The sequence below is a fragment of the Oryctolagus cuniculus genome, chromosome 9 (assembly GCF_051225735.1).
Source record: "Oryctolagus cuniculus isolate XC-2025 breed Fujian yellow rabbit chromosome 9, ASM5122573v1, whole genome shotgun sequence".
Lineage (NCBI taxonomy): Eukaryota > Metazoa > Chordata > Mammalia > Lagomorpha > Leporidae > Oryctolagus > Oryctolagus cuniculus.
Window position 1 is genome coordinate 57,778,810 of NC_142875.1, and position 18,890 is coordinate 57,797,699.

Sequence of the window (18,890 nt, forward strand, 5' to 3'; positions counted from 1 at the left end):
GAACTCTTACATTTATTATTCCTCCCTCTCTCACTCCCAGTCTTAATTGTTTACAAAGATCTACTTTCAGTTTACTTAATGATAATATTTCTAGCCCTTCACTAAGTAAAAAAGGTCAACAAATGATATGAAGAAAAAAAAATACTATTTCTCAATGGAAGAGACAAATGCTGTACACAATCATCAAATCCAATGTCCATTTTCCTCCAAATAAATTACATTTTAGGTACTCTATTAGTTACCTCAGATCAGGGAAAATGTATGATATCATTCTTTTGGGGACTGGATAATTTCACTAAGTTTGATGGTTTCAAGTTGCATCCATCTTGTTGCAAAAGAAAGAATTTCATTTTTTTGTAGTATGGGCATTTTGATGATGTTGATTCTTTCAATGCATGAATATGAAAATTTTTCAATTTTTTAATGTCTTCTATTTCTTCACTGTTTTGTAATTTTCATCACAGAGAATGTTGACATCCTTGATTAAATGTATTGCAAGATATTTAATTCTTTTGGCAGCTCTTGTGAATGTTACTGATCTTAAAAGTTCTTTCTCAGCCATGGTTTGTCTGTGTATATAAAGGGTACTGATATTTATGTGTTGATTTTATAACCTTCCACTTTTCCAAACTCTTTTATGAGTTCCAATAGTCTCTTAGTAGAGTCTTTTGGATCCCTTCTGTATTGAATCATGTCATCTGCAAATAGGGATAATTTGGATTCCTCCTTTCCAAGTTGTTTCACTTTGAATTCATTTTTGTGCCTAATGGCTCTGGCTAAAACTTCCAAGCCTATATTAAATAGCAATGGCTATAGTAGACATTCTTGTCTGGTTTTGAATTATAGGGGAATGCTTCCAGCTTTCACCCTTTCAATAGAATGCAGGCCATTGGTCTGTCATAAATTCCCTTGAATATGTTGAGGAATGTTTCTTCTAAACACCATTTGCTTAGAGTTTTCCTCATGAAAGAGTGTTGTGTTTTATCAATTCTTTTCTATGTATATATTGAAATCACTATGTGGTTTTTGTTCTTCAGTTTGTTAATGTAATGTATCACAGTTATTGATTTTTAAATGTTGTGCCATCCATGCACACCAGGGATAAATCCCACTTGGTCTGGGTGAATAATCTTTCTGATGTGTTGTTGGACTTGATAAGCTAATATTTTGTTGAGGATTTTTGCATGTGTTCATCAGGGATATTGGTCTATAGTTCTCCCTCTTTGTTATATCTTTTTCAGGTTTAGGGTTTCAGGTGATGTAGGCTTATTAGAAGAAGTTTGGGAGGACTTCCCCCTATTCAATTGTCTTGAATAGTTTGAGAATAATTGAAATTAGTTCTTCTTTCAATGTATGGTAGAGGGGCTGGCACTGTGGCACAGTGGTTTAAAGCCCTAGCCGGAAGTACCAGCATTCCATATGGGCACCAGTTCTAGTCCTGGCTGCTCCTCTTCTGATTCAGCTCTCTTCTATGGCGTGGGATAGCAATAGAAGATGACCCAAGTCCTTGGGTCCCTGCACGCACATGGGAGACCCAGAAGAAGCTCCTGGCTCCTGGATTCGGATCGGCGCATCTCCAGACATTGCTGCCAACTGGGGAGTGAACCAGCGGATGTAGGATCTCTCTTGTCTGTACCTCTCTCTGTAACTATTTTAAATAAAATTAAATAAATCTTTAATAAAAAAAATGTATGGTAGAAATCAGCATTGAAGCTGTATGGTGCTAGATTTTTCTTTGAGGGTTTTTTATTACTGATTCAATCTGTCTATGCCATTGATCTATTTAGGTTTTTCTATGTCTTTGTGATTCAAATTTGTAGATTGTGTCTTAAAAAATCTGTCCATTTCTTCTAGGTTTCCCAATTTGTTCACATACAACTCTTTGTAGTAATTCCTGATGATCCTTTTTATTTCTGTGGCACCTGTTGTTATATTACATTTTCATTTCTGATTCTATTGATTTGGGTTTCCTCCCTCTTTTTTGTTGTTAGTTGGGCCAATGGTGTATCAATTTTGTTTTTTTTAATGCTTCATTTCACTGATCTTTTATAATTTTTTGCCTCAGTTTTTTATTTCTTCTCTGATTTTAATTATTTCTTTCCTCCTACTAATTTTGAGTTTTGTTTGCTGTTGTTTTTCTATGTCCTCGAGATTCATTGATAGCTCATTTAGTGTCTTTCCATTTTCTTCACGTAGACATTGATTGGTATACACTTCCCTCTTAACACTGCTTTTGCTGTATCCCATAAGTTTTGGTATGCTGTTTTGTCATCTTCATTCATTTACAGCAATTTTTTTTATTTCTTCTATGACCCACTGTGCATTCAGGAACATGTTTTTCAGTCTCCATGTGTTTGCATATGATCTAGAGGTTCCTCAGGTGCTGATTTCCAGCTTCAGTGACTATTGATAAGTACTGATTTGGCTCTGCCATTTTTCCATAAATATTCCAATATTGACTGAATTTTTTTGGTGCTTTTACTGGGGGATTTTATGCCTTCATATTTGTTCATAATGATGGCTAACTTGCTGCGTTTCTGATTATAGTACATCCTTAAGTGTCTTTTGTAAAGCTGGATGGAGTGGTAGAAAATTCTTTCAGTTTCTATTTGTTATGAAATATTTTATTTCATGTCATTCATAAATGAGAGCTTTTCAGGATACAATATTCTAGGTTGACAGTTTTATTTTTTTTTTTATTTTATTTTTTTTTTAAGGAGTGGACTAGGTTTTGCCATTCTTTCTAGCATGTAGGGTTTCTGATGAGAAATCAGTGTGAGTCTCATTGGAGATCCTTTGAAAGTAATCTGACATTTCTCTCATGCACGTTTTATATTATTTTCTTTGCGTTTAACTGTAGGAAATTTGATTACAATATGTTGTATGCTTTTCAGTCATTTCAGTTAGAAGTTCTATGTACCTCCTGGCCTTGGACATCCTTTATTTTTCCATGTTGCAGGAGTTTTCTGTAATTATTTCACTAAATATTCTTTCTAGTCCATTCTCTCTTTCTGCATCTTCAGGAACTGCTAAGACCTATATGTTGTGTCATTTGATAGTATCCTATAAATCTCCAACAATGTCGTTGTTTTCTAATTTCTTTTTTTTTCTTTTGGTCTGACTGTAAAATTTCCAAAGATGTGTGTTCTCAGATATTCTTTCTTCTGTTTCACTGAGTCCATTATCAATGATGTCCATTGCATTTTTATTTGATCTATTAAATTCTTCATTTATAATATTTCATTTTGTTTCTCTTTAAAATCTCAATTTCATGAGAAAATTTTCATTCATGTTATTATGGTTTTCTTTAATTTGTGGATTTGCTTCTTATTACTTCTGTGTAATCCTATGATTAGTTTTTAATTCCATTTCGAGCATTTCCTCAATCTCTTCATCTTCACATCCTAATACTGAAATGCTGCTGTGTTCCTTTGAAGGGGTCACAGTGTCTTCCTTATTGTTTCTTGATTTTCTGCATATATTTGTAGGTATTTGTGGAAGTGGTTGTTGTTGTTGTTTTCCCCTCTGATGTCTTTTATCTTTGAGCTATGCCTCTGTGGATTATTGGAATGTCTTCACTTTCAGTGAATACCAAGAGGTGTGTGGTGGGTATGGCCAGGGAGCTGTGTTCAGTGCTCCATGTGGGGCAAATATCCAGGTGATTATCCACTTAAGTTGGGTGTGGTATATCTCCTCTTGTTAACAGAAGGAGGTAGAGTTGTCATATCTATTTGTGTGATCACCCCTGCACTTCTCCTCCAAGCTGAGCAATGCCTGGGTATTAGTCCCCAGTGTTCAACACTCATCTGTACCACTGTATAAACCACACAAATATCTGTACAGTCTTCACTGTGAGTACAGTTCCAACAGTAATGACTTGATGTAGGCAACCAAGGAGCTCTTAGCATGGGGAGCCACACCAAGTGACTTCAGTGACCCAGCTACACTCTGTACCTTCTAATGTAACCACTGCATCTTCACAGTCTCAGCAAACAAGGCACCTACATTTATTGGGTGTAGAGGTTTTGCTCTGCCTTGCCAGCCTACCAGTCAACAGAGAACTGATGTTCCAAAAGCTATCTTAGCCTATGCAGCTTGATAGGAGGTTGAGGTTGCCTCATAGCCCCATGCAGATGCCCAGCCACCTCCCAACCAGGCTCAAAATCAGTGAGTACTGTGGATTTTGCCCTCTGCTAGAATCTCTGGATCATATGCATACACAAGAGCCATGGCCAAATTTTGCTCTCCCCCGGCACTGTTGCCAGTAATGCCAAAAAGATGGTGTCCTGTATTAGTCAATTGCTGTGTGTGCACAGTATTCTACAGCACTCCCCCAGACCCAGAATCGTGCGTGCCCTTTCTCAGCTGGGCAGCAGGAGCTATTATGGGGAAGTTGAGTCAAGATAAACGTGCCATGTCTACTTCCACTGGGTCTGTGGACAGCTGCTGACAACCACTGAATGCCAGGGTTTCAGTTCAGATTCACACTGTGCAGTCCCTCTAGTTATAGCACCACAGTTTGCTACAGTCTGGTGTCACCTCCAAGCTACCATCTGCTCTTGCTCTCGGCTGCTGCAATTGTAATTGTGTTAGTGATTGTGCTGTGCATCTTCACCTTCCACACAGGTCCACAGTATTCTTCTCCCTCTTGTAGGATTTCCACTGTGGTTTTCTCTCCAATTTGTGAGCGCATTATATATATATATATAAAAATATATGTGTGTGTGTGTGTGTGTATATATATATATATATATATATATATATATTACTATCCACCCTAGCGTAGTGCAGTATGTTGTCCCCTAATCTTCAATCTTGGAATCTCCAATCCAGATCAATCCAAGATTAATATTGTAAGTGTAAAATCTTGAGTAGTGATGATACTACTAGAACACAAAATTCGTATGCAGACCTGATGGTGACAATGGACTTTAGATTCTGTTCTTTGGAGGAGTAGCTATGTTCTGTTTATATGAAGAAGAGTGAGATTTTATTTTCCTGCAGTCATCAGAAATCTTTCTCTTTGTGTATGTCGCTAGACAAAAGTTCTTGGCATTTTAATTTTTGTTATTTAAGTTAGTTAGGATCTCAAGGGGTTGTGATATGTTGAATACAATATGGACAGAAATAAAGCAATATTTTATGGTAGCACCATAATAGCTCTATGTAATCCTCTATAATTTGTAGTCTGTCTTTTTAGAAACAAATGATCCATCATCTACTCTGAGCCCAAAGAAATGGCAAAGTACACGGGGAAGAATTGTGAGTCCTTGAAGGACTGAGGGAAGCTGTTATTCCTGTGATCATTGTTATCTGTAAGGATGTATAATATGACCCAGAAACTGGCATATAACAGATTTTGAATGTTTATATGCTAGTGCTGTTAAAATAGGGGTGCTTTAATATTTCAATTGTATCTTTAATTTCTAATAGGATGCATAGTTATTCCTCTTTTTATAAAGGGAATCCCTTGCAAGAAAAATCCTCATCCATGAAATAAGAAATAAATTATGATAAAAGCTGTATATATACATATATAGGTAAGATCTATGACATATATTAATGTATAGATCAATACTATTTCTAAAACTAATTACTTGTTTTAAATATCTACTAAATGGAGATCCTTATATGTGAAATTTCCATAGGGTATGTATTTTAGTGACTTTCTATGTAATTTCATAGTCTTAAGAGTTTGCCACGTAAAATTTATAAACTTTTTTGTTTACTGAGCGTTTGTGTTTTTTGAAATTCACATGTTAACATCCTGACTCAAAATGTGATGGTATTAAAAGGTAAAGTCTTTAAAGATTTCTCTCATTCTCTCTCTCCCTACACCCCTTTCTCTGTCTCTCTTCTTCCTTATCGTATATAACTGAATTTCAAATGAATAAATAAATATTTTTTAAAAAGTTGGGGAATATATGGGGTGGAGGTTAAATTTGCCACCTGCATCTCCTAGTGGTACTGGTTCATGTCCTGGTAGCTCCACTTCCTATTCAGCTCCCTGCTAATGACCAAGGAAAAGCAGTAGAATATGACTCAAGTGTCAGTGAGCCTGCAACCCACAGGAGAGACGCAAATGAAGTTCCTGGATCCTGGATCTTGGCTTCTGCCAAGTTTAGCCCTGACTTTTGTGGTCATCTGGGAAGTGAATCAGAGTATGGAGGAATTCTCTCTCTCTCTCTCTCTTTCTCTCTCTCTCTCCCTCTCTCCCCCTCCCTCTCTCTCTGTAACTCTGACTTTCAAATAAATATTTTTTAAAAGAATAAATTTGATGAAGGGAGGGCAGTATGGTTATCTTAGAATTGTATCTATGAAATACATAAACCTCTACTCTTTATATTGCTAAAAATGTTTAAAACTCTAAACTTAATAAAAAAAGTGAAAGATTTCTACCATGAAATTTATAAAATATTCATGAAAGAAATTTTCCAGGACACACACACACACACACACACACACACACACACAAAAAAAGAAAGATATTCATTGCTTATGAACTGGAAGAATTAAAATTGTTAAAATGTCTATATTACTTAAAACAGCCTACAGATTCAATGCAATCCTTTTCAAAACACCAAAGATATTCTTTACACAATTAGAAAAATGAATTCTAAAGTTCATATAGAATTGAAACAGATACAGATAACTAAAATGGTTCTGATAAAAAAATTAATTTTTTCTGATTTCAAAGCAAACTATAAGGTGTCAGTAATTAAAACAGCATAATACGGGCATTGAAATCATTGAAACAGAATAGATACCCTAGAGATTAGCATTCATATGCAGCCAATTTATTAAAAAGCTGCTAAGAACATATATTGGACAAACAATATTCTTTCTAATAAATGGCACTGAAAAACTGAACAACACTATATATAAAAGAATAAAATAAGATCCCTACCTCTCACCATATGAAAAAACTAACTCAAAATGGATAGAAGACCTAAATATAAGACATGAAACTAAGAAATTGCTAGAAGAAAGCATAGGTGAAACCATTTAAGACATTAATATAAGTGGCAATTTCTAAGCTTATATCCACAAAGAAAAGGCAACAGAAGTAAAACTATACAAATGAGGTTATATCAAACTCAGAAGCTTCTGCACAAGAAAGGAAACAATAAAGTGAAGAGGTATTTGGCAGAATGGGAAAAAAAAATTGTTGCAAGCTACTTAACCAACACGGATTAATATCCAGAATATATCAGCAACTCAATGATCTCAATAACAACAAAAAAATAAAAAAGCAGCCTATTCACTTAAGAGATGGGCAACATACCTCAACAAAGTCTCTCAAAATCAGAAATACAAATGACCAGCTGCTATGTGGAAAAATGTTCAATATCACTAGCCACCATGGTTGTGCAATTCAAACCATACTGAGATATCACCTCACCCTGTCAGAATGGCTATTATCAGAAAGACGATAAGTAACAAATACTGGTCAGGATTTGGAGAAAGAATAAACCCATGTACATTGCTGGTGGGAATGTAAATTAGCACAGCCAGTGTGGAAACAGTGCAGAAGTTTAACTGCCATATGATCCATCAGTCCCACTATTAAGTATGTAACCCAAAGTCATTAACTCATTGTATCAAAGATATTCCTGCTCCAATATGTTTATTTCAGCTCTGTTCACAGTAGCCATGTTATTGATGAAAGGATAAATTAAATGTGGCATATATACACAATGGACTATTATTCAGCATCAACAACAGAAAGGATGAAATCCTGTCATTTGCAGCAAAATGTATGGAATTAGAGGATATCATATTCAGTGAATTAATTTGGACACAAAAAGACAAATACCACATGTTCTGTCTTCTACATTGGAGCTAAATATTTTTTTAAAAAGCTTAATCTCATCACAAAATGCTGATTACTAAAACCTGGGAGCATTGGAAAGGATAAAGCGAGTTTGGAGAAAATAGAATGAGATGGATGTGGTTTAATAATTGAGACAAATCTAGCAATCTGACGTTAATAAGAGGGGAAGTGGGGTGAACTCTGTGTTACTACCTCACAATTTTTGTTCTGTAAATTTAAAGCTACACTGAAGCAAAATGATCAATAAAGAAGTTACAGAAGATCATTTATGTTTTCTACTGTAAATATATGTACAACAACTTGAGACATTCCCTCTATGTGTTTTTTCTGATCAAGCTTCTCTCCATGCAAGCTACAGCCCATTTAATATAGGAATAAGCAGATCATTGAGACATTGATCTCCAACAGAATGCACAAATGAAAATGTAAATTAAAATAAAATACAATATAGGAACAAGAAGGGAGTATTTTCCATTGATCCATTCCAAATATGCTACATTAACCTTAGACAAATAATAAAGAAAGCATGTGCATAGCCTTCAGAGTGTGTGCAGCTTTTGGGCACAGTCGGCACAGGTAGCTGGAGTCAATTCTTCTGAGAAATAAAAATATGTTAAATGATTTAAAAGATAGAAGAGGTATTGTAAATATTTTTTATTTATTTTTATGTCTTACGAATCAATTTTTTCTATTAGAATAATTAGAACATTACATTTGTCTTTTCTCTTCTTTATTTGTTAGTCATATCAATTTTCTAAACAAAGGAGCTTTTAAAAAGTTCCCAAATAAATGCTGTGATGAAAGTTACTACAAGAGTATGGGAAAGAAAATGAAATTCAAATTTTAAAACATGTATCATTTTATCTGAGTAATTTAACGCTTACAAATGATTATCTCAAATAAACCAACTTGATAAAAATGAGGGTGTGTGTCAAAAGTTCTAATTTTCCACCTGTAGTGCCGGTATACTGGGTTCTAGTTCCAGTCGGGGTGCCGGATTCTGACCCAGTTGCTCCTCTTCCAGTCCAGTTCTCTGTTGTGGCCTGGGAGTGCAGTGGAGGATGGCCCAAGTGCTTGGGCCCTGCACCTGCATGGGAGACAAGGAGAAGCGTTAACCAACTGCAAAGGAAGACCTTTCTGTCTCTCTCACTGTCCACTCTGACTGTCAAAAATTAAAAAAGTTCTAATGAAGAAAATTTCTAATTATCTTTTATACATTTTGAACTATATAAGATTGCCTCTAGAGCATATTCCCCTTTTTAACGTCTATTATTTAAATAAAAGGAACACAAATTTATGTAACTATTGTATATACAGTTTTAAGATCTTGAAGAGACTTCCCACCCTAATCTCACTATCTCCCAACTACACTTCCTCCTCTTTTCTTATTTTTCTTTTAGGTTTTGCACTGCAATACTTTCAACTTACTTTATAATCACAAGTTTAAACTTCCATGAAATAAAGAATTCAACAAGTAGTAAGTAGGAAAACCACTATTCCTCAAAAGTATAGAAAAGTGCTATAAACAATGATCAAATCTCAAAATGTCACTTTCACTCATCTACATTACTTTTTTTAACTTTTATTTAATAAATATAAATTTCTAGAGTACAACTTTTGGATTATAGCGGCTTTTCCTCCCATAACCTACCTCTCCCAAACAACCATCCCATCTCCCACTCCCTCTCCCATCCCATTCTTCATCATGATTCATTTTCAATTATCTTTATAAACAGAAGATCAACTTAGTATATACTAAGTAAAATTTCAACAGACTACACCCACAAAGACACAAAAAGTATAGAGTACTGTTTGAGTAGTAGTTTTACCATTAATTTGCATAGTACAACACATTCAGGACAGAGATCCTACATAGGGAGTAGGTGCACAGTGACTCCCATTGTTGATTTAAAAATTGACACTCTTATTTATGATGTTAGCAATCACCCAAGGCTCTTGTCATGAGCTATCTCTCCTCCATTCAGAAAAAGGTAACTCCTTCTTTGATAGCCCTTTCTTTCTCTTGGATCTCACTCACAGAAACCTTTCACTTAGGTCATTTTTTTGCCACAATGACTTGGCTATCTTTGCCTGTGAAACTCTCATGGGCTTTTTTAGCCAGATCCAAATGGCTTAAGGGCTGATTCTGAGGCCAGAGTGCCATTTAGGACATCTGCCATTCTTTGAGTCTGCTGTGTATCCCGCTTCCCATGTTGGATTGTTCTCTTCTTTTTAATTCTATCAGTTACTATTAGCAGACACTAGTCTTGTTTATGTAATCCATTTGACACTTAATCCTATCATTATGATCAATTATGAACTGAAACTGATCACTTGGACTAGTGAGATGGCATTGGTACATGCCACCTTGATGGGATTGAATTGGAATCCCCTGGCACGTTTGTAGCATTACCATTAGGGGTAAGTCCGAATGAGCATTTTCCAAACTGTACATCTTCTCCCTTTCTTATTCCCACTCTTATATTTAACAGGGATCACTTTTCAGTTAATTTTAAATGCCTAGGAATAATTATGTGTTAATTAAATAGTTCAACCAATAGTATTAAGTAGCACAAAAAAATACTAAAAGAAACAAAACAGTCAGGACAAGGGCTGATCAAGTCACAGTTTCTCATAGTGTCCATTTCACAACAGGTTTCCTTTTTGGTGCTCAGTTAGTTGTCACCAATCAGGGAGAACATACGATATTTGTCCCTTTGGGACTAGCTTATTTCACTTAGCATGATGTTTTCCAGATTCCTCCATTTTGTTGCACATGACCAGATTTCATTTTTTTTTACTGCTATATAGTATTCTATAGCGTACATATCACGTAATTACTTTATCTAGTCTTCTGTTGATGGGCATTTAGATTGATTCCATGTCTTAGCTATTGTGAATTGGATGGGCATTTAGATTGATTCCATGTCTTAGCTATTGTGAATTGAGCTGCAATAAACATTGAAGTGAAGAAGCTTTTTTTTTTTTTTTGCTGAACGTTATACCTATTTAGTAATGATATCCATTATAGACATTATACTTGTGCTATACTTTTTTTAACTTTTATTTAGTAAATATAAATTTCCAAAGTACAGTTTATGGATTACAATGGCTCCCCCCCATAACTTCCCTCCCACTCGCACCCCTGCCATCTACCACTCCTTCTCCCCTTCTATTCACATCAAGATTCATTTTCAGTTATCTTTATATACAGAAGATCGATTTAGTATATATTAAGTAAAGATTTCATCAGTTTGCACCCACACAGAACATAAAGTGTAAAATATTGTTTCAGTACTAGTTATAGCATTAATTCACATTGGACAACACATTAAGGAAGTCAGCTTTCTTATTTGCCAATTTAATTTCCTTTGGGTAAATTTTAAGGAGGGGGATGGCTGGGCAATGTGGTAAGGCTGTATGCAGGTTTCTGAGGAATCTCCAAACTGACTTCCATAGTGGCTTTACCAGTTTGCATTCCCACCAACAGTGGGTTAGTGTCCCTTTTTCCTTACATCCTCACCAGCACCAGTTGTTGGTTGATTTCTGTATATAAGCCATTCTAACCGGGGTGTGGTGAGACCTCATTGTGGTTTTGATTTGCATTTCCCTGATTGCTAGTGATCTTGAGCATTTTTTCATGTGTCTGTTGGCCATTTGTATTTTCTCTTTTGAAACATGTCTATTGAGGCCCTTGGCACATCTCTTAAATGGGTTCTTAGTTTTGTTGTTGTGGAGTTCTTGATCTCTTTGTAGATTCTGCTTATTAACCCTTTATCTGTTGCATACTTTGCAAATATTTTTTCCCATTCTGTTGGTTGCCTCTTCACTTTCCTGACTGTTTCTTTTGCAGTACAGAAACTTCTTAATTTGATGCAATCCCAAATGTTAATTTTGTCTTTGACTGCCTGTGCATCCAGAGTCTTTCCCAAGAAGTCTTTGCCAGTACCTGTATGTTGCAAAGTTTCTCCAATGTTCTCTAATAACTTGATGGTGTCAGGTCATATATTTAAGTATTTAATCCATGTTGAGTGGATTTTTGGGTAAGGTGAAAGGTAGGGGTCTAGCTTTATGATTCTGCATGTGAAAATCCAGTTTTCCCAGCACCATTTATTGAATAGACTGTCCTTACTCCAGGGTTGATCAAGTTTAAGTTGGCTGTAGATATGTGGATTGATTTCTGGTGCTTCAATTCTGTTCCATTGGTCTAGCCATCTGTTTCTGCACCAGTACCATGCTGTTTTGATTACAACTGCCCTGTAGTATGTCCTGAAATCTGGTATTGTGATGCCTCTGGCTTTGTTTTGTTGTACAAGACTGCTTTAGCTATTTGAGGTCTCCTGGTCTCCATATGAATTTCAGCATCATTTTTTCCAGGTCTGAGAAGAGTATCTTTGGTATTTTGATTGGTATCACATTGAATGTATAAATTGCTTTTGGGAGAATGTACACTTTGATGATATTGATTCTTCCAATCCATGAGCATGGAAGATTTTTCCATTTTTTGGTATCCTCTCCTATGTCTTTTTTTTTAATATTTTTAATTCTCATCATGGAGATCTTTGAAATCCTTGGTTAAGTTTATTCCAAGGTATTTGATTGTTTTTGTAGCTATCGTGAATGGGATTAATCTTAGAAGTTCTTTCTCAGGCATGGGCTGTTGATATTTGTGCAGTGATTTTATATCCTGCTACTTTGCCAAACCCTTCTATGAGTTCCTATATCTCTTAGTAGGGTTCTTTGGATCTCCTAAATAAGGAATTATATCATCTGCAAAGAGGGATAATTTGAATACTTCCTTCCCAATTTATTTCCCTTTAATTTCTTTTTCTTGCTTAATTGTTCTGGCTAAAATTTCCAGTACTATATTGAATAGCAGTGGCGAGAGTTGGCATCCCGGTCTGGTACCAAATCTCAGTGGAAATGCTTCCAGCTTTTCCCAATCAATAGGGTGCTGGCCATGGGTTTTTCATAAATTGCTTTGATTGTATTGAGGAATGTTCCTTCCTTCCTAGTTAGCTTAGAGTTTTCATCATGAAAGGGTGTTGTATTTTATCAAATGCTTTCTCTGCATCTATTGAGATAATCATATGGTTTTTCTTCTGCACTTTGTTAATGTGGTGTATCACGTTGATTGATTTGCGAATGTTGAACCACCCCTGCATACCAGGGATAAATCCCACTTGGTCTGGGTGGATGATCTTTCTGATGTGTTGTTGCATTCTATTGGCCAGAATTTTATTGAGCATTGTTGCATCCATGTTCTTCTGGGAAACTGGTCTGTATTTTCTTTCAATGCTGCATCTTTTTCAGGTTTAGGACTTAAGGTGATGCTGGCTTCATAGAAAGAATTTGGGTGGATTCCCTCTTTTTCAATTGTTCTGAATAGTTTGAGAAGAATTGGAATTGGTTCTTCTTTAAATGTCTGGTTGAATTCAGCAGTGAATCCATCTGGTCCTGGGCTTTTCTTTGTTGGGAGGGCCTTTATTACTGATTCAATTTCTGTCCCAGTTATGGGTCTGTTTAGGTTTTCTATGTCTTCTTGGTTCAATTTAGGTAGGTTGCATGTGTCCAGGAATCTATCCATTTCTGATAGGTTTCCCTGTTTGCTGACATACAAGTCCTTGAAGTACTTTCTGATGATTCTTTTTATTTCTGTGGTGTCTGTTGTTACGTTTACTTTTTCATCTCTGATTTTATTGATTTGGGTCTTTTATCTCCTTTTTTTAGTTAGTTGGGCCAATGCTGTGTCAATTTTGTTTATTTTTTCAAATAACCAGCTCTTCATTTTGCTGATCTTTTGTAATGTTTTCTTAGATTCAATTCTGTTGATTTCTTCTCTGATTTTAATTATTTCTCTTCTCCTACTAGATTTGGGTCTAGTTTGCTGCAAATTTTCTAGATCCTTGAGATGCATTGATAGCTCATTTGTTTGGTGCCTTTCCAATTCTATGATTTAGGCACCTATTGATAAAAAACTTTCCTCTTAACAATGCTTTTGCTGTCTTAATTTACTTCCATAAAGTTTTTGATTTCATTTTGATTTCTTCTATAACGCACTGTTCATTCAAGAGCAACGTTGTTCAGTCTGCATGTGTTTGTATATGATCTAGGGATTACTGAGTTGTTAATTTCCAGCTTCATTCCATTGTGGTCTTAGAAGATGCATGGTATGATTTTTATTCTTTTGAATTTGCTGAGACTTGCTTAAAGCCTAGTATGTGGTCAATCCTAGAGTAGGTTCCATTTCCTGCTGAGTAGAATGTGTATTCTTTAAGTGTAGGATTGAAAAGTTCTGTAGACATCTATTAGATCCATTTGGTCTATAGTGTCGATAAAATCTGCTGTTTTCTTGTTGATCTTCTGTCTGGTTGTTCTGTCTATTGCTGAAAGTGGAGTATTGAAGTTCCCCAGTACTATTGTATTGGCATCTAAGTCTCCCTTTAAGTTCCTTAATATATCTTTTAAGTAAACCGGTGCCCTGTAATTAGGTGCATATACTTTTATAATAACTGTATCTTCCTGTTGAATTGATCTCTTAATCATTATATAGTGCCCCTCTTTGTCTCTCTTACCAGTTTTTGTGTTAAAGTTTATTTTGTATGATATTAAGATGGCTGTGGAAGCTCTTTTTTGGTTATTGTTGGCATGGAATATCTTTTTCCAACCTTTCACTTTCAGTCTACATGCATCTTTGTTGGAAAGATGTTTTTCTTGTAAACAACAAATAGATGGGTTTTGTTTTTTTAACTGCTCATCCAGTCTGTGTCTTTTAACTGGAGAGTTGAGGCCGTTTACATTCATTGTGTCTATTGATAAGTAGTGACTTCGCCCTGCCATTTTTCCAAAGATATTTCTACTATATGCTTTGAACTTCCCGTGATGTTTTACTGAGAGATTTTCTTCCTTTCCCTTCTTTCGTATTGATGGCCATGTTTCTGTGTTTTTGTGTGTAACACATCTTTAAGTATCTTTTGCTGGGCTGGACGAGTCATTATAAATTCTTTCAATTTCTGTTTGCTCTGAAATGTCTTTATTTGCCTTCATTAACAAAGGAGAGCTTTGGAGGATATAATATTCTGCGCTGGCAGTTTTTTTCTCTTAGTACTTGAGCTATCTCTCACCATTCCCTCCTAGCCTGTGGGGTTTCTGATGAGAAGTTTGCTATGAATCTAATTGGAAATCCTCTGAGAATAATCTGGCATTTCTCTCTTGCACATTTTAGAATCTTTTCTTTATGTTTCACTGTGGTGAGTTTGTTTACAATGTGTGGTGTTGAAGATCTGTTTTGGTCATGTTTATTGGGAGTTCTATGTGCTTCCTCTACTTGGATGTCTATTTCTTTCTCCATACCTGGGAAGATTTTTTAGTATCTCACTAAAAAAGCCTTCTAATCCTTTCTCTCTCCATTCCTTCAGAAACTCCTAGAACCCAAATGTTGTTTTTTTTTTTTTTTATAGTATCCTGTAGATTCCCAACAATATTTTTTAGATTTCAAATTTGCTCTTCTTTGGTTTGGTTTGATTGTATTCTTTCCTGTCTTCTAAGTCCGATATTCTCTCTTCTGACTCACTGATTCTCTTTTTAATCTCTCAAAGGTGTTTTTAATTTATTCTATTGAATTCTTCATTTCACTTTGATTTCTCTTCAATATCTCAATTTCATGTTCTACTAAGTTCCTCATTTCATTTTGATTCCTCCTTAAGATTTCATTTTCTTTTCTTTCTTACTTTTTTTTTTGACCATTAAGTTTAATCCCACAGCTACATCCAATTCTGCTTTGTAAAAATAACAAAGTGTTCCTATCAAATTTACACTGCAATGTTAAGTACAGGTTTTTTGTTGTTTTGATACAGCTCTAAAAAATGTTGGCACCAAATGCACTTAAAAAGTTTTAAGGCTTAATAAGAATACAGACTAGTAAAATGGAGCTCAGACGTCGAGCAGAGGATGCTAATGGTTATTCAACTTCCAAGTACAGGCAGTGCCAGCTGAGAGACATCTTCCCACTACCCCAGCTCCTAGCTCCCCACCCCCTCAAAACCTCAGCTTCCACCCGGGCGAATCCCGTGCCCTGCCTCAGAACGGGTGCATCCCATTTGGAATTTGTTACAAACAACACTTCATCTCCTCCATCCTGTAAGCCAGCCAGTCAGTGTGTTTGGGCTTCAAGTTCAGCACCATTTAAATGCCCTCCCCGCCCCAACAAGGCTCTTAGAGACCACTGAACCCAGCCTCCTGCAGCTCTTCTAGGGCTGCAGGCTAAGTGTGTCTTGGCTCTAAAGTCTTGGGGCACCAAAAGGAGGAAAATGGTCTTTGGTTGACAACGCCTGTGCAGGCCCCTTGGTGTGCCAGGAACAGGAAGTGGAACCTGGGCTCAGGCACTTAAGCAGCCAGGGTGCAGGGAGTGTGGCTGAGCACGACCGCGGCTTTTCCGAAGCCTAATCATGATTTCGTTTTCTAGGCCTGGTGTTAGCTGTGCAAGAACACCGCCCAGCCCTCTGGGGCGACCGGGAGGGACTCAGGCCGGCCCTACACCTCTGCTGGCAAACACCTGACCCTGGTCTCCTGCACAGATCCACAAGGGCTGCCCGCGCGGCTCCTGCTCCTCTGGGGAACCTGAGCGACCGACTTTCTGAGAGGTGCTGCAGACAGGCCGGGACCAGCAGTCACCAGGTGCGGCCTCACTTTAAGACACTTCTCAGACAGCGAGGAAGCCAACCTGAGAGCCCAGGTCCTCAAGCCCCTCCTTCCCACCACCCAACTGCAGGAGACGCTCAGGGAGCCAGCAATGGCAGCCGCGGGCCTTGGAGGAAGCGCCCTGGCTTGTGAGGGAGCGGTTCATGTCCCTGGTGAAGAACAAAGGCTTAGACCTAAGGCTGATGAGAGAAAAACAGGAACAACTCAGGGCAGGGACCACGGCCAGCCCTGCGGGGAGGCCGGCAGTGCTCAGGGGAGTGGCTGGCGCCTCAGGGAAGCGGGGAACGAGGACCCCCAGGAGACGCAGACAGAGGACCATGTCTGGTCTTTGTTGGAAGCTGCCAAGGAAACCCAATCAAGATGTCTCAAGAGCAGCTGCGGGACAGCGCGTGGCGTGGGACGTGGAGGGGATGCAGGAACCCAGCCACGGGCATCTCCGGAGTGGGAACCGCCCAGCTAGCAGGAACGGGGCAACAGGATCTAGAGTGGGTGTCTCACCCCGGGAGCTGGCCAGGCCGTCCTGCTGTCCTGTCAGTCCCCGGGGGAGCAGGATCTAGAGTGGGCGTCTCACCCAGGGAGCTGGCCAGGCCGTCCTGTCACTCCCCGAAGTCCCATCAGGAAGCCGGCCTCAGCCAGCTGCCCTGCCCCTGGACGGGACTGAGGCCGGGAAGGCTCAGGGCTCTGCAGTGCCCTGGCCCTGGGCAGCGAGCCCCTGAGCAGCCAGCCTCACGTCCACGACAGACCCGCACCCCACCCCACGCATCTGGGCTGAAAGAAGTGACCACGTGTGATACCCTAGCTCTGGAGTTTCCCGTCTCGCTACAGGGAAGCTGGGGCTTCTCTTAGTAGAAGGAGATGCTGGATTTGCATCCTGGTGGGTTCAGGACCTCGCTGTGTGAGCGAGGCCGTGGCCCCAGCCTGGGCTCGTGGCTGTCGACCTTGGGTGCGGGCTCGGGCTCCTTGGCATGGTTAGCTTCTCGGGAGCGGCCTTTCTCGTCCAGCGGCGCGTCCCTGGACGGGGTTCCTGCTGCAGCTCTCTGGTCCAGGCTCGGGTCTTCTCATTCTCGTAGGAGGATGTGGTCCTTGGGTTTGTTCGGATGTGCCAAGGGTGAAGTGGTAGTGACCGGAGACCCAAAAATGTCACTGGTCTTCCCACCCGGCAGGTTCAGGCACTGCCGAGTCTGCACAGGGGACGGCTCCTCGAAGATGCCACTTCCTTTGCCCCCTGGGGGGTTGGTGCTCTTGGGCAGGTGCTGAGGTTCTTCAGTTGGTCCAAAAATATTAGACACCATCCTGTTAGGTCTGCTCGAAGGAACGGCTTCTTCTGCACTTCCAAAAAGATTGCTGGATTCTCCTCCTGGGGGCTTCATGGCCCTGGAGCTTTTCAGTCCGGCCTCACTCTCTGGACCCTGGAACAAGATTTCATTTTCATGAGAGAGATTTTCTGTCATGTCCTGCATGGATTTCATTAGTTCATGCATTTGTTTTTGATTACTTCTAAATATTCTTATCATATTTTGAAATCCATATCTTGCATTTCTTCTATCTCATCATCTTCATAATCTTGTATTGGAGTGTTATGTTCTTTTGGGAGCATCATGATGTCTTCCTTGTTCTTGTTTCCTCAGTTTTTATGTTTGTCATTTGGCATTGTATGTTGTGGCAGCTTTTCTCATTATACTATGACTCTAGATTAAGTGCACTGTCTGCTTTTGGTGAATCTCTAGAGGCTTGTGGTGGGTGTGGCCAGAGAGCTCTGTTCAGGGTTAAGGGTGTGCCAAAGGTGACACACCCAGGTTTGGTGTGGTAAATCTTCTCTTTCTTTCTTTCTTTCTTTTTTTTTTTTTTTTTTTTTTTTCATTCAGAATGGAAGTAATTCCCCTCAGCTGAGCTCTTCTCCTTGATGGCAATCAGTGCCTGAGCGCTAGCCCCAGTGAGTATAATATTTTTCTGCTCTGTCCAAAGGACCACAGAAAGGGTCTGTGCAGTCCTCAGTGTAATCTTACATTCCCCTGCAATGTCTCACCGTGTAGCCCAGGCCGCTGGAGCTTGTGGCACCTCTCACAGAGACTACTCATGTCTCAGCTACACCATGAGTTCTCTCATACACCCTAGATTTTTTTTTTTCACAGTCCTGGTTCATAAGCTCCACACATTCACTAGGTCTTAGTCTCCTGTTATTACTCCCCACCAGAGTTAGGTTTTTCTGTTTGGCTGAGGGCAGGCACAGCCCTGAGTTGGTGCTGCTGTTACGTATGTCCAAAATGGTGCCTGCTCTATTGTCTTGCACACCTTTTTAAGGTGAGTGAAGAGAGAGAATCACGTCCATATCATCCCTTTTATTTTTTTTTTCTCC

At 38.6% G+C, this 18,890-nt stretch overlaps 1 pseudogene; it reads right to left on the bottom strand.

Annotated features, from left to right (window-relative positions):
- Window positions 1-17,376: 17,376 nt before the first annotated feature.
- Window positions 17,377-17,946, bottom strand: LOC100356295 (jupiter microtubule associated homolog 2 pseudogene; annotated as a pseudogene).
- Window positions 17,947-18,890: the final 944 nt, after the last annotated feature.